The 14,124-nt window shown below is 46.8% G+C and overlaps 1 long non-coding RNA gene across 1 annotated transcript in view; it reads left to right on the top strand.

Annotated features, from left to right (window-relative positions):
• The window catches only part of LOC308059510, a 45,348-nt gene that overhangs the window by 23,882 nt on the left and 7,342 nt on the right, over positions 1–14,124 (top strand). The gene's annotated exons all lie outside the window — the stretch shown is intronic.

Genomic DNA, 14,124 nt, shown 5'->3' with positions numbered 1-14,124 from the left:
GCCAAATGCAAGAAGCTCAGCTGCTGGAGCTTGTTGTTCCAAGCAGTTGGGCCCTGGGTTTGCTTTTGGCAGTCAGAGCAGCCCTAGCATTTTTTTTCCCTTTGACAGCGTGGGAACTTTCTGGGAGCCACTTGAAATGCACATGGCTTCCACTCCACCTAGCTAAATATTTTAGTAATGGGAAGCAGTAGCAGAAAACAGCTCGTTCTATATTTTGTAGAATTTTCTCACTTGCTTATATACAAATTTCTGTACCTGATCGGTCTTCATCTTTCATTGTTTAGCCCAGCATCCATTGAAAAAAGTCAGTTATGTGGGAACACCACCAAAGCTGTTTGTGCCTTTGCCTGGAGCTGGTGTTAGATACTCATACAGAGGTTTGTGATTAAGTCACTAGAGAAATTCTCTCCTCCAGAAAACAAGAAAGTCTGCTATTGAATCAGAAATTAGGAAATATTTTTGAAAGGGTAATTTGATTTTCCATTTTGAGTTTTGACATTTTTTTTCCTAAATGTATTGCAGAAGTCTCTGCTGATACGTATTTTTTAATCTTAGAAATACAGTTACCTTTTGTTTTGGTTATTGCTCACAAGGGCTGAAGGTGAATTTATAGAAATAGCATGTAACATTTGATGTCAGCTTACAGTTACAGTGCATTTGAAAGACCAGCTGTCCACTATGCACCAAATTCACACACATGATCAGTTCACATTTTAACGTACATGTGAAATGTAATGCATGTGTTTCATAATTATTTTGCACATTACATAGAACTTCAACATGCTTTGCATTGTATTAACAGGACCTGGGCAACAGTCAAAATTATCTAGACAGTATTTTACAGTAAGCATACTTATCCACTCACTGCTTGGTAGCAAGAACATTTGGTTTTTTCCTGAGAAAAGTTTTCTTTATGGAAATAATAATATTTCCTATCGCTTTGACTTACAAGTTTCATTTCATAGAAATGTGCACATACTGAAAATAAACACATTATAATGAATACAATTCTTAAGGTGAATATGGCAAGAATCAAGAGACATCTAGAGACCTGCACACAGACAGCATCCTAGAAATATGAGAGGCAGTTACACAAGCAACTTAAAGCTTACAGAACTTTACAGACAATAATACTGTTCTCATACCTCTACTTAACCAGCCAAAAGCTGCAGGGATGTAGTGAGGAGTCAGTAAATGTCATAGGCATTTCTGGTGGTGACAAAACCAACTGAAAACAATCTGAAAACAACTTTGTTTTGTTTCATTTAGTTAGCTTTCCTCCTGAACAGAAATGATTTTATACATTGAAATACCTTGATGGTATTAAAATACAGCTCAGCATTCTGGCACCACTAAATCCAATGGTGAATTTCCAAGCTACATTATAATAGCACCAATATTTCATTTCCAGATAGAAAATAAAATCCAGCCAGCCTTTAGCAAGCTAAAAACACCTCTGTTTTGAGTCAGGCCTTTGAGGGACCTGGAAGATTAAAAATAAAATAAAATAAAAAAAGACTTTAGGTGAATACTAGCGCATCAGATTTATACCAGGTGGCAAAGTGATGAACAAAGTCTGTTAAGTCTGGGCTATGTCTGAGGCTGTCTTGAACTGCCATAAACTCTGATTATTCATATCTGCTGGCGAGGCTTCCGTGGTGCTGGGGTGCTGCAGAGGTTCCCGCGGGAGAAGAGGAGGGGAGCATGTCCCTGTGCAAACAGCCCGATGACGCCCCCTCCTCCGGAGGCACAATGTTTTTAGGAGGATGCTAGCAGATAAAGGGAAATGCAGAGGTAGGCAAAGAAAGACCAGAAGGGTAGGCAGGGATCAGCAGGGAGAGATGAAAGCACTAGATATCTAGCTTGGCTAAGTAAAGATGTAAAACTCCGCAGCTATTTAAAGTGTGGTGCTTGGCAGCGAGGGAGGGGAATTGCGTGTTTTACCCCGAAGGATGGAGCATAAGCAGTATCAGCTCATCACAACCAGAGCGAAACTGTGATGCAGGCTGCCTGGGGAAGTTTTGGGAACTACCATTCTTCAAGAGTTATGCAAAGCAGGTCTAGGCACGGCACTGGGTATCGCAGCTTTGGCAGCTTCGGTGGCTGCTGGGGCACCAAAGGGGAGAAGGGTGGACTTGGGAGGGGATGGGGGAATAGCCAGAAGCAGTCTAGGGAAAGCCTTTGCACTTCCTAGTTAGCAGCTATCCGTAGTTTTCTGCATCTTTATGGGTTGTGCTGAGCGCCAACACATGGGCTGGGCTTTTGAAGAAAAAACAAAACAAGAAAAACCATGTTTGAGCACATTGAAGAGAAGATGTTATTAAAATACCACCAGAGGTCACAGAAAAAGGTGCTTTGTAGCAACCCAGGTTGTCCTGTAGTAAAAGCTGCCAGGTTTTTGCAGTGTTGTCTCTGTGACTGTGACCAAGGCACCGCTGGCAAGCAGAGCCTCTGAAGCTCATTGTGGGCAACTTGGCAGCAACAGGCAGTTCCTGGCAAGTGAACAAAACTCTTGCCGTTGGCAGGCCTCTATCAAGACTATGGAAGCAGAGGATATAAAAAGAAGACTGGTTTTGGATCAACTGGAGATACAGGGCCATGCTTGCAGATGAGCTGCCAGTCACCCGGTGATGCAGGAGAGCTGCTTCCCCGGGGCGCTTGGCAGGGGACACCAGTGGGAGCGGGCTGAGACATCCGTTCTTCATGGAGCCAGGACGAGGTCATCAAGAATTATTACTAGGAAAAAAAAAAAAAAAAAAAGAGAGCCACATGGCTCTTTCAAAGCAACTGATGTGCTGTGAAACTAGTTATGAAAGTGCTCTTCATTTTACATATGACTCGGCAACAAAACCATTTACTTTAATCCTCTCATCTCAAAGTGCCTGGGGTAAAAAATGAGCTCTCCTGAGAACAGGTTCAGTTTAAATGGATTTTATAGCAGCTCTGTCAGGTGTTTAGGTCTAGTTAATTTCTTATAAGGTGAGAAAATTTCCAGTGACACCTGGATTCCCTTTTTCCTCCCACAGACACACTGTGCTAAGCCTGTGGTCTCATAGTACAAGTTTAGAGCAGGTTGGAAACAAATCACCTGCAGGCTTGTGGGGGAGGAGGGAAACGCCTCCTGAACACATCAGGCCTCTCATTTCCCCATGAGAAGAATTTTCACTGGCTCTACATCATTTCCCTGACAGACATCATAGGAAAGGCTTGGATTTTCATCACTGAGCAAAGCAGACCACTATTAGGCTTCTGGATAGATTCCAGCACCCCAGTCTTTTTTCATCTGCTGCCCTTCTTGACCAAGTGATGTGCTCAGGTTATTCTAGTTGTGATAAGAAACAGAGGCCAGTGTCAGGTGGCTCTGATGTCAGCTTGCTTGCTAACAAGACCACACAAAGTCCTACTTTAAGGCAGAAATCATCAAGTTTCCCTGCTAGCCGTGCTAAATCCCCCCTAGCCAGCATCTAGCCCTTCCCAGGAGGCCTGCTCTTTGGGTCACAAAAGCTTGTTCAGCCTCCACCAAACTCCTTTTCACACACTCATATGTATATAGTTACACATCCCCATATGCATATACTTACGTATCACATCCTCTGCATGATGCTCAGTTTAAAAAAAAGAAGAAAATCTACCCAAAGCATTAGATTCTTCAGCATTTGCCTTAACTAAGCCCATCATATGGACCAAAACTATTTTGCCCAGTAAACTCCAGATAGCAGTGTTTGAATTCAGAGTCAGCAAGGTATTCAATCTGTAACAACACTCTGAAGACAAAAGGTCTAAGCTCTCCTCTGAACTTCCCTGTTGATGAGCACATATATCAAGAGGCAGATTGGTGACCCATGATACCTGCAGGACTGATCGCTGCAGCTAATGAACAGCCCTGATTACAAGCTGTTCTTTTCTGTCCATAATAATATTCTGAAGGAAGTTTCTCTAGTAAATTAGATCTTGAGTGAAACGATCATTAGAGGTTGTAGGTTGTTAAAGTATATCGAAAAGCTGCTAAAATGGGGGTAGAGTTGAAAGTACTTTTAATTAATTTAGAGTCAAATAGCCTGTGGGATGTCAAAGTGATCTATCTGTCACTAACACCTCTGCCCCCCCAAATTACACCTCCAAGAAAGGAGTGAGAGAGGCATCAGGATTTATCAGATGACGAGTGTCAGGAGGTAATTAGCTGCTCCACTTCTAAAGAAGAGGCAGTGGAAAGCAGCATGCACGCTCACACCAGTGTGCAAAAGGTGTGCAAGCACTGACAGCTGGGCTGCCTCTGCTTGGGTTCCTACAGGCTTCTTGCTTCAAAACCTGTGAGTAACATTCAGGGTGCCAGGAGGCTCCCAGGGGCTGACTGGGCTCGCAGCACTTACCAGCCCCTTGGACTGGCAAGAGCAATACAAAATAAGAGAATTGAAATGGTAACAGGCTGCAGACCTGACACTATCTATAGGTACAGCACAGAGCTAAGAAATGTGAACAGCAGTACCAGGGAGTCATGCAAAACAAATTTCGAGCTTTAGGAAAGAGTTGGCATGGGAGGTACCGCTATGGAGTTGAAAGCCATCAGGTAAACAGGGCAGAGCTGCAGCAGAGGACCTCTCCTGCCCCAGACTGCTCAGGGTGAACTCCTCATACCAGAGCTGTTGTAGCTGCACCTCTCCGTGGGCTGCACAGGCAGGCAAGGTCACGGCTGCCTCACGGGAGGTGCCGTATTGCTGCCTGTAAGTGCTGTTGTGGCTGAACTTTTTCTCATGGGAATTGCTCCATGTGGGAAGGGCAAGGGAGACTTTGAGAGAGACAGGAGAGGAACAGCTGAGAGCTGCTGATTAACAAGGACCAGGAGAGTTCAGTGCCAGGCTCACCCCAAGGGATGTGATAAAACCAGAAGAGGGGCCGGGGGGGGTGATTTGTGAGGCTTGGTGCAAAAGGGGCCTCACTCGGTGCAAAAGGCGGGTTGGGGCACTGACAGCATGCCACAAGCATGTCACCATGTCGAGGCGTGTGGCTGAGAAAAGGCCTTTTGCTTGCAAGGGAGCCAGGTGGAGGGAGTGTTTCATTAACTCCATGCTTGTGCAAAGGAGAGAGAATGGAAAAGCAGGAACTAAACCTGGCCTTTCATTCCTCCATATAGCCAACACAATCCCGTGTCTTTTCCAGGCTGGTTGTAAGGGGTGAGATGAGTTGGTACAGACTGCAGAAAATAAGCTCCTCCTCCATTATATGTTTGAGATCTGAGGGAAAGGCGATGGAGATGCCTAGATTTTTAAAGACTGCAAGAAAGTAGCTGATCTTGTGTTGCAAGATAACCTCTGAGTTACACTGGAAGAGGCTGGGAGCCTGTTTTGCTGATTGACTGGATACCGAGCAAAAATGAATTCCAAATCAAATACAAGAATGAATTTAGTTTATTATATTACACTATAAAGGAAAAATACCATGCAATATGATAAAAAGAAAGAGTACTAGTTATTGTGCACTATATGATAAAAGAGCAATAGGAGCGTAGCATCGGATCATAACTGCAAAGCGTTACCAGAGACTAAGAAAAGGATCCATCACCAATTACCACCTTAACATCACCCAGGCCCACACTTCAGCTGGGAGGCCAGCACCAGCAGTCTCTCGGTAATTGGGAAAGTTCGTACACGGTGCATCCACCTGTAGGTGAGGCTTCTGGCCCAGTCCCTGAGCTTGCCCATCTTTATACTCAGTAGAAAACAAAAATAGTGTACACGCCTAGCGTATGCAAACTTTTAAGTTTAGTCTAAGTGCAGGCGTGCACCATCTCATGATTCATAAGGTTCACACATGCCAGGGACATTGGCCAGACACCCGAGTGTGGTGGAGTGACTGTCATGCCATAGCTGCACACAATATTTATTATCTCGATGTTCCTGCTCATATCTTGCTTGTTCAGGGGGCTCAAGACAAACACCACCTGCTCATTAAAGTTGTCCTTGAGCTCCCTGAGCTCCCTGTCCAAATTAAGCGATCCCTAATTAAAGGCTTTTTTGTAAGCAGAAATCAGTTTAATACATTTTCACCACAGAGCCTACCTGAGCTGTTGGCATAGCATTATGTTAAGGAATGAGAGAACGCTAACATCTGCCCCACTGCAGTGAGTACCCCTGTCCTGTGCTCCTTTACCCAGGTAACATCAAACGTTCCGGTTTTACAAAATGTAGGGAATTTACTTCTTTTGCTCTAATTATTTGGATATGTTAATAAGTTAACAGTCATGGCTAGATAATTGCAGGAAGCATCTGAGACACTAAGAACTGCATCTATAAAACCAGATGCTTAGTTAATGAGGTCTTTGAGAAACCCAGCTAAGAGTAATTAAACAGATAACAAGTTTAACATTTAGAAGGACCAATTACTAATTTCTTTCCTTAGCAAGTTATTACTAAATTAAAAGTTACCATTTCTTTGCTCTGTGGATATTTTTTAACTCAAAATTACAATGTGGTGGGGGGAAGCAGTTCACAAAGACTTTGCTTGTCTGTTTTCAGTGAGGATGCAAAGCAGGGAAAAAGGAGGGAGGACAAGTAAACATCATTGAATTTGAAGTAAAGTGACGAGTACCTGGACATGCAGAGGAGTATGTGGAGAAGATGAAATAAGAAACTGCAGGAAAGTATTACAGAATTACAGCAGATGGTGTGGTGGTGGTGACTCAAGGAGGGCAAGATCTAGGTGCTCCTTATGGGAATTACCATGGCTGACAACAAATACATCCTCAACAGGCAAAGGTGGTGGCACAAGGAGAGAAGTCAGGGACTCCCCAGAGGCCAGGGTGGCAGGGAGGATGAACTCTGCAATATGCAGCAGGGCACTTGCTTGGTGACAGCATTTCAATTCCCTGCATGTGTATTTCCCACATTGTCTCAGGCAACTCACAGACCTCCCCTGACTCAGACAGCAGCTGTGCAAAGGGGACATGGTCCCTTCCCAGCTCACACGGTGGTACAGCATTTTGGGACACCCGCATACCTTGGTAAAGCAAGAGAGTAGGCATGGGAGAGCAGGAATATAAAAATTGAGATTTAAATTCAAAATATATGAACATTATAAGCATGAAGAACAATATTAATGCTGCTCCGTATAGACAGATCAAAGCGAAACCCAGGAAACACTGTTTTCAATTCCCCCCACCCCCCATTTCTATGACACTGTCTGATACCGTTGGTATACCACTGAGATGTTGTTGTACCACTGGGGGCTAGGACTGGAGAAGGTAAGGAATCTGGGGTATTTCACAAATGAGGGAAACCTTGTGCTGCTCAATGAGCTGGCTTTCTTTTTTCTACCAAGTTTCCCATAGAGGACGAGACACCTGCCCGGGAGAAAGAAGCAAACACAGGTCCCACAGCCCCCAGGACCCCCCCTCAGCTTTCCTGCTTTGGCTGGCATGAGTCCCAGCTGGCCAGAGCCAGGGCAGTGCTGACAAGAAAGTCTGACAATTTTGCAGAGCCTCAAACAGGGAGCAGGTAGGTCAGTCAGATGAAGAGGAGTTTCTTGCACAGGCTGGCTTAGTTCTTGGCCTCCCCAACAGAGACAGCAGCCACTGCCAACCACGGGGCAGGCAGCAGAACGAGGTCAACTTTGGCCAGGTGGGACTGAGCCTGTTTAGTTCCCATTTTCTTTTTTCGATTATGAACATAAGGTAAGCTAAATGCATGATACAAAATATGTAAAAATAGCATTTTTGTAGAAAAGCAAATGTTAAGACTAAACAGGAAGGAGGGCTGTATTCTAAAGCCAAGCAACTCATTGCTTGGTGAGGCCAGAGTTGTTTCTATGAAATCATCTTGGAGAACCAGAAAAGACTGTACCTTGCTACTACTAGTAAGAAAATACTAAGAAAAAACCCTTTGGTGGAGCAGTCTGTCTGTAGTTGACTTGCCCTGCATCATCAGTGGAACCTCTCACTGTATAAGCACGGGGGAGCAAGGCTGCTGTGTTAAAACATCCACCTGGCTACATACCCTGGTAAAGCAATACTCTGCGTCCCCTTCTCTGTCTTTTAACTGTTTCCAGCCACACATCTGGCTCCCCACCTGGCACTGCAGCAAAGCAGGGATTCAGCTGCCCTCCGTCTTCTCCAGAGCTGGTTCTGGCTGCCAGGAATAGGTGCCTGTGCGCTCAGGCATGCGCCTGCCCTGCCCGTGCTGCAGTTTGCCATGGGCACAGGGGCTGCTGGCTGCAGGGGAGGCTGTCCACACAAGGGATGCAGCTGTGGCTCATGCTGCTCCGGCCACTGGAGCAAATGCCAGCACCTGGCGTCACGCCTGCTGGCTTCCGTTGCTTTCTCTGATCCTTGCTTTAAACACACTCCGTTACTGTAAATTGAGACTGATGGGACCATCATTAAGTGCTCTACAGCTACGCACCTTGCCCTGTTCTAGAGGCTGTATGGCCAGCACCAGCTGGTTGTCTAAAGGAGGATTTTGACCCCAAGTGCCCCAAAATACAGGAATCGTTCTCCATACCACTTCAGTGATGTTAAGCATAGACAGCTACAGCTATTTGCTATAGCACAGAGCAACATGGAGCCACACAAGCTCCCATCAGCAGGTAAAACGCAGCAGAAAATTTAACTGGACGGAGTTTCAGCGGGTAGGCAGAAAACCTGACAGGACAGCTTGTGGATAGGATAACACTATTAAAATGCTTATGCTTAAAATACTGCCTGTGGTAACTGTATCGATCCATCTAAAGTGAGAATTGTCTGGTGATGATGCTCTGCAGCACAGCAGGCCCAGGTGCTAGGGCTCAGCCATAGTTACTATAACTCAATTATACTTATGGGCTCCCCAAGTTCTCTGTCCCATGAATAATTCTACCCTGCATTTCTTTAAAACTGCTGGGCTTTAGTTTTCTGTGTTATTGTTTAGCCCATTCCTGGCTCCTGACTCAAGCATAGGACAAAACACCCCCATCACCTGGGAACACACAAGAGCTCAACAAGGTGGGAGAGCCCTTGCCCCAGTACCAAGGCTGGTATGAAGCAGCATTTGAACCACTCGCATGTATTTGAGCAGGCGGTGAAAGAACAGCAGAGATTTCTGTTGACTGGCCATCACCTGGGCAGTGTTACTGCGGCGCCTGAGCAGAACTTGCTGGCTGCAGCAGCAGTGCTTCTAAAAGGCAGCACTGGGAGGTACCTTCATCATGCAAGCATAGGCATTGGCAAGGTGATGCACATTGTGAGGGTTTCTGGCTACTCGATCCTCACTCCCCAGGGCTTATAAATGATTTCCCCAGGCTGATCCCGTGGTTCTGAGGTGGAGTAAGAGCCTTTATGAAAAAGATGGAGAAAACCCCAGTCCTTTAATAATTAATTAAGATAAAAATCAATTTATAATCATTGAGGTCATGAGTTAATGCCTTGGATTATGAGTCACTTATTTTTAAAATGGAAACCACCTTTCAGTTCTTTTCTCTCAGTCTTTCCTCGGCCTTCTGCAAGCCCACACAGTCTTTGTAGCAGCTTATTAAAAAAGGCACTTTGGGATGCAAAAAGGATAAAAGGACTCTATAAAAGCCAACTTTCTGTCTTGCTCCCCAGACCCTCATGCTATGCTGCAGCTCCTGTGCTCGGGACAGCACACAGGACCATACTGTGTCCTCAAAGTCAGCACTTCAGGGTAAGGTCCATTAACTGCTGAATCACAAACTGAACTTCTTAACTACACAACAACTTTGAGATGCATGTTCCTGCATCTGCCACAGTAGGCATCAGCCAGGTATCCATATTTCCTATGTGGGCTGAAGCTTTAGACAGCTCAGCGCATGCTTTACATATGAAGATCATATTTGATAGATAGACTCAAGTGAGTTTTCTCAAAAGGAGGGGAACCTTTTACTTTATTCTAATTTGTTCTGCTTTTCTGCATCTCTATTACGGCCACAACTGGCTGGATTTATATTAATTTTGTATAGTCTTGGGCAAATTCTTCGGTCAGCTAGTTAAAGCCCTTGGACATTTCCCCTCCCTGTCCCTGCTCTCTAGGACTGGCAGGAGACCTCCAAAAGATATGAGGAGTTTATCAGTGTCAGACCAACACAATTGGGCTGTTCTTCCAATAATTCTGGAGTGTAAACTGTGGGCCCAGTCAGCAATGGTTCTCACTCATGCACCAAAATTTAAAGCAATTTATCACTTGCACATGTTCCCTTAAAATGTGCATTCACCAGAGATTAATGAAAATTAAACATAAATAAATTGCAGTGAGAGTACCCAGCTTGGTCGACAGCCAAACTCTTTTTCTTTTGAAATACAAGGGGCCTCTGGGGCCTTACAGAAATTTGATGCACGTAGCATGAAGGGACAAATGTCTGTGTGTGAGTACATACACACACACATTACTGAGGAACCTGAGTGCTCCAGAATTGTTAGTACAGTTGTGAGAGACGAAGTGATCAAAATCCAAGGCTATGGAGCTGTTAAAGTGGAGCAAGAGACAGTTTGAACACAAACCTCCCTTAGCCACCTAGCACAGAGCAGTCCTTGCCGACAAGCTAGTCCAGCCTGGCCCAAAAGGCAGACCAGACCAGCTCTCCCTTAGCTCACTGTTCAAGTGAGGTAGATCAAAACCTGCGGAGGCGAGCATCCCAGCCCTGACAGACCCAACAGTGTCTCCCAGGGCTGGCCAGCTCTGGTTTCTGCTCTAAAGCCTAGACACAAGCCAGGCTGCCTGTCCTCAGGGAAGGGAATTGCTCCCTTTGAGTTCATCACGCCCAGGTGATGTCTCAGGAGCACTCCAGTGATGGCATCAGGGCTCAACACAGGAGAAATGAAACCAGGGCCACAGCTCTGCAGTGCTCGGGGGAGGCCAGCAACAGCTGAAGGATTATTTATTCTTTCCCTGCTTCTTCTGGTAGGGGAGCATAACCCACTGCTGCTCCATCCATCTGTCCCACCTCCAGCAGTGTGGGGGCTGAGCCCTAGAGATGCAGCGAGGTGTCCGTCTGGCCAGTGGCTCAGCTAAAGCCTCTCTCCAGATCACCAGCGGGTTAAACTCACCTTTCCATGGCTTTTTCTCACCTGTTTCCTCTTCCAGACCATGACTAATGTCCCCCAACCTGTTGCCTGCTGAAGGACATCTCAGTCAGCAGGAATTAAGCAGAGGGTCCTCGTCTGCCTTTTCAGCAGTCGAGCAGAAAAGCAAACCAAATCCCAACAGCTGCCTAAGCTCTCGGTGGAGGTCAGTATCCAGCCAAAAAGGGCAGGTGGACTTGTGGGGGTGGGTATATGGGCAGCCTAAGCCCCACGCCAGCACTGACAGGTGTGGCCCAGGGCAGGGAAGGGTGGGAGAGGGATGCAGCTTGGGGACAGCCCCCTGATGTCCTGCAGCGTTCACAGAGCCACCGGTAGGATAGGGCAGGCAACACCAGCCCAAGGGCTTGCAGTGAATCTGCACGGCCCTGCCACCAAACCCAAGGAGTGAGGACCTGTTTGGCACCTCCTGTCCCACAGCAGGGAGCAACTGCATACCCAGCTCTGTCCTGCCTACCTGGGGAGAGATCACTGACCCTTGCCAGGTTCCCTGCAGGGATGCTGCTGTGACTAACCCTCTAAATGGCTCTGGAAGTAATATAAAGGGATGGAGTAAACCCTGACAACAGGTGGCAGATTGAAGTGCCACAACAGTGATGGGGACTTAGGGAGGGCTTTTTCTCTTTCACAGACTGAGGATAGGAGCATAATGTCTGAACAGCTGTACTATGAAATCACTAAAGATGAGCAAAGCCAGGATTTCATTAAAAAAAGGGGTATCAGACTTGCTCACGGGCTTCAAAGTAAACAGGGTGAGTGGTGGTACCCTGAGCATACCCTGACACTAAAAATCTGTCCCACTGACTGACACGTTTTCTCACCTCCTCAAACCCCTCATCTCTGTAGTGTTCCAATGTCTTGCACAGAAGTGAGTTTACTCTATAGCTCTTTTTGAAGACAGAGAAATATTAATCCCTGTCTCCAGATGCAGAGATGACATTGACTGCCTAAAATCACAAAACCACCAGACCAGGACAAACTGTCTCTTTTTACTTGGGAAGGAGCAGGAGGATGCTGAAGAGCCCCCCGTCACTCCTGGGATGCCTGGTGGTAGCTTGCAGGGCAGCTGTGCACCTCTGGTAACACCACTCAGCTGTGTGCCACCTCCACACACCCCCTCAGCTCACCAGCCTGTGGGCACCTGGGGAAGGGTGAGCAAGGGAGTGAGGAGGTGCTGGTCTGAGTGCTGGGTCAAGATGAGGGAAAAGAGGGAGAAGAGTCAACAGAAACATGCAAGACAGCTGAAAATAAGAAAAGGTGGAAAAATATGGGAGGGATAAAACAAGGAAGAGAAAAAGAAGGGCGAGGGGAGGAGAGGGAGCTTCATCCCAAACGTGACTGACTGCTGTAGCTGCAGTAGCAAGGGAGGCAGGGGCTGCCCCCGCAAAGCAAAAGCGCAAGTCACTGAATTAGTCGTTACCAGTAAATGCCAAATCTGTCACTTATAAATAAATAAATAAAAGCTCTCAAAAGCAGGTTTCTTGTATGAGGAAGCTTTAAAATCCTTTCTCCTCTGACAGAAGCCGGCAGGTCCGTGCTCCGGTGCCAGGCTTAGCGAAGACCACAGACCTGCCGACACACTTACACACGTGATCAGCTTTGTGGCGGGGAAGAGCCATCAACTTCTCAGGGGCAAACTCACCAGCTTCAGCTCAAGTGCTGTGTTTTTGTCAGAGTTTGAGAGGGAAGTGTGAAAGGGTAGGTGGGGATAACCTGGACATACCATTTTTACCATGGAGGGAAAACCCCCATTGTCCCCACCTGACTTAGGAAGAGTCACCCAGCAGGGCTGCTGGAGGGGGGCAGCAGCAGCAATGCCACCAGCACCGAGCCCAGCTGCCTGGCCCTTGCTCTGCAGCATGACCAGGTATTTCCATCCCAGGTGCAAGTGCAGCACTACCATGATGGAGCAGGAAAACACAAACTAACTCCACTACTTTTTCCCCAAAGCCATTAAATACACTGCAATACAGGTGATTTTCTTTTGAACACTTGGAAACAAAGCTCAGAATTTTTCCTCTGTCTTTTAAAACTGCTTTTTTTTCCTGCCTTTTTTTTTTCCTCCTTTTTTTTGGTGCTATTGCATTTTTGTCTGGCTAACGTCATGGACATTTGCTTTTAAATTTCCAGTATGCCATGCCTCTGTTTCAAAAGGTTATTCCCACCCACACCCAACAGCTCTGGGTTTCCAGGTAGGCACCTTTTGGGGTTATCCACAACCCTCTTCTGAGGCAACAAGGAGCATCTCTTGCCTCAGGGATGAGCAGTGCAGAGCAGCTCCATATCTGGGGGCCTCCTGAGGATCTCTGAGAAGGGGGGAAGCAAAGAGGGAGAAGCTCCGTGGGCTGTCCCTGGGGCACTGGGACCAAACCAGGGAATCCATTCACCTGCCAGGTACTTGCAAGGGTTGGTTAGCCCAGGTTTGACAACCATCAGCGCACTTCACCATAGCAAAGGTTAAGTCAACATTTCCTACTTAGCTAATAAATCAGCAGCTGCATCATTTCTTAGCATCATTATTATTTCATGCCTTCCTCTGCTCTGCTAGAGGCCATTTAACAGGCAAGAGAACGGTCCCTGGGGAGCATGGCGGTATGTCAGCTTCACCCAGGCTTTATCAAAATACTCCCCAAAGGCAGGGCCTGGGGGACAAGCCACCTCCCGCCTCCAGGGTCACCCCAAAACCACCATGTCCTGGTCCCAGGGGAAAGGCAGGGACAGCCCACTTCTTAACCCCACTTGTCCGCCTGTACAAAGCGAGGGTCTCGCTCTTCACCTTTGCATGAAATACCAGGGTTGCTGCAGAAAGAGCATCCATGCTGAGAGTTGACTGCAGTGGCCCAAGGCCTCCCAGAGAGCTAATGAATTGTTAAGGGCTCAGCCAGGTGTTGATTATAGTCATCACCCACCTGAGTCTCACCTGAGCAGGTGGGCCTGCCTGGGCACGGCCCCAGAAACGCTGGCTGCTGTGGGGAGCTCAGGGTGGGCTCCCTGCTGCTGAGGCTGGGCTCGGGGAAGGCTGGCCTGTATTTAAATCAGTGGATAAGGTGATGTTACAGTGT

This window comes from Falco punctatus (genome assembly GCF_963210335.1).
Source record: "Falco punctatus genome assembly, chromosome: 2".
Lineage (NCBI taxonomy): Eukaryota > Metazoa > Chordata > Aves > Falconiformes > Falconidae > Falco > Falco punctatus.
The sequence above is the reverse complement of the archived record's forward strand: the minus strand, read 5'-3'. Positions and strand labels throughout refer to the sequence as shown.